We start from the raw sequence: 2,770 nt of genomic DNA on the forward strand, positions 1-2,770 counted from the left end.
TCTTATCGAGGTCAAACTCCATGATGAATACAGCTTTGATGCAGGAGGCTTCAAAGTAAGCCACAGCTAATAGTTGCTAATAAAGCATCTTCTGACCTAAACTCTGAATGTACTGAACTTTTCCTTCCTCTTGCTGTTAATCAGCTTATTATCATTATAACTAATAATAATTAACAGCCATACTAGACACAGATGTTCATTTCTGTAAGCTTGTCTGTCTCATGAGTGGCTACATTTATTTAAGTAAAATACAATAAAAGTACATTTTATGCTACTTTATACTTGGACTATTGTACTTTTCACTCCACTATATTTACCTGGCAGCTATAGGTACTACTTTTCAGATGCAGATTTTATATAAAAACACATATAATAGCTAAAATACAATGCACTGTTTGGGCCTCTTTTTATATTTCAGATGTCATTTGTTAGCAGTTCCACCAAAAAGACATTTCCCCTCTAAACTTCTCAGATGGTTTCAATTACATAACAGTTTGTAGCCAAAATAAGTAAAATTCAACCTTGTGAGGCAGCTGGAAATGAAAGAATAAGAATAAATCTTACCAGGCTTTAATCTTCCCAGATAGTTCTGTGTAACAAATCATCTAGTGCAGTCCGGTTTAAAAAAATAAAACAAAGATTAGAGAAAATTCCCAAAAGTGAATATAAATCTGAATAGCAGAATTATTTCTTACCACATTAATCATCTCATGACCCCTCAGATTTATCTCCTGAACCTTTAAAGGGGGCCCCACCCTTAGGTTGGGAACCACTAGACTACTTTAACAGTGTAAGGTAGTTAAATTAGCTTCACCATGACCATATAGTAAAATACTGCTCAGACAATGACACATCAATAATAACCTAATCATGTAACAAATGATAACATATCATCACAGGGACATATTCCCACAGAATGACTACATTCAGTTTACATTTGGATGATAATACCTCTGTGCTTTCATTTAAGTAGGAGTTTTAATACAGGACTACTTTTTCTAAATATTGAAATGCTGCATACTGCAAGAATAATAAGAACAAGAATACAATAACAAGAATACAATAATATGATTTAGCTGTTAAAGTATATGATATTATTTTATATAGTCTATTATATAATTAACACTACATACAATGAAAGTACATTTTGCTGATAATATTTATTTTTTCTCATTTTTTACTACCAAACTGTTCTTACCACTTCTTCCTACTGCAACATATTTATGTTTTTCTGTGTCATCCTTACATGCCTTGCATACCACAGCGAAGATGGTTCCATGTCTGGAGCTCTTTTCTTTTTTTTTTTTTTCTTTTTTAGAGGCATGAACACCCTGAGCTGTTTCCACCAGGAGCATTCAGACCAATGGTGAACAGACTCTGGACAGAGAGAATAATCTCTGGTTGAAAACATTCCCACATCTGGTTTTGATTTAGGCTTTACAGTGAAAATCTGACTTTTAAAACTCCAGTGCAGGGCTTTCCCACTTGATGACTAGAGACTCAAAGGATTGTCGTTCAGGTTTGTGTTGTTTATGTCCACTGCTCACATATTTTCCCTGTATTCCCATTTTGCCCCTGTCTTGAATTGTTTATTACTGACTGGGGTGGAGTGTGGTTGAGAATTAATTACTTTACAACGGCCATGAAGATAGACTGGTAGCAATAACACCCTTTTGGATGTAAACCAAAGGTAGAAGGTTTACATCCACATGAATAAGTTTCAAACAAGGACAGCTGACTGAGATATTTCTAAAGACCATCTTGTTTAAAAAAGCTCTTGTTTTCTCTTAAGAAAATAGTTTTAAATCCTGTAATTTCTGTCTAAATTAAGAACTAAACTAATAAATCTCAAAAAGTCAAAAGAAAGGTTTTGTATTTACTCAAAACAGGAGACTGAATTTATCATTAAAAACTTACTTTTAAGGCAGACATAAATCTTCATTATTAAAGTTCAACATATACATAGTAAGTAAGTAGAACAAACAAGACCTTTTACACCAACAGGGAACCGGCTCAGTTCGGGATCAAGCACCTAGTTTGAACCATTCCAAACATTTCAACTGAAAATAAATTGGTTAAGAACCTGAAAAGTTGGTTTCTAGCTAAAACAAAAAATAGCAGGTTTTCTTTGGGCACCAAAGTGGATCGGTGTCATATTCTGAAGGTCAGTGTGCATTGTGCAGCGCCCTCTGTTGAGGACACATCCGATTACTATGGTTAGACTCAAAACTGGTGGAAACACAGGCTGGTTCGCTAGATAGCACCAATGATCTTGAATAGAACCGGTTCAAGAACCAGAAGTAATTCGGTGGAAAAAGGGGCCTTAAGAGTCTCCAGCCGTGCAAGCAGCTCTGTCAGGCTGGGGTGTTTTCAGCTAAATGCTAACATCAGCATGCTAACATGTTCACAATGGCCGTCACAATAGACAGCAGTCATTTTGACATTAAATAGTAGGGTAAACACCGGTGTTACCAATAATACTGATTAAGGTTCTGTTCCATTTAGTGTAGCAAAGCCTTTCCAGTGAGCCAACATGCACAACAGCAGCACCCTGACTCTGTTTGACCTGAATGGAACAGAACCTTAATATGTATCATTGTTAATGCCTGTGTTTACCCAACTATTTCATTGTCAAAACGGCTGCTGTGAAAAAGGTCTGAGGTTCAGCAAGTAGCCTATAATGTTCACCATGTGAGGAGAGCTGGCTCAGTGGGCACAGAGCTGGACTCTCTGGTGACAGTGGCAGAAAGAAGGACCCTGGACAAACTGC

Source organism: Morone saxatilis, unplaced genomic scaffold, assembly GCF_004916995.1.
Source record: "Morone saxatilis isolate NCDOM2014 unplaced genomic scaffold, NCSU_SB_2.0 Contig9, whole genome shotgun sequence".
Classification (NCBI taxonomy): Eukaryota; Metazoa; Chordata; class Actinopteri; family Moronidae; genus Morone; species Morone saxatilis.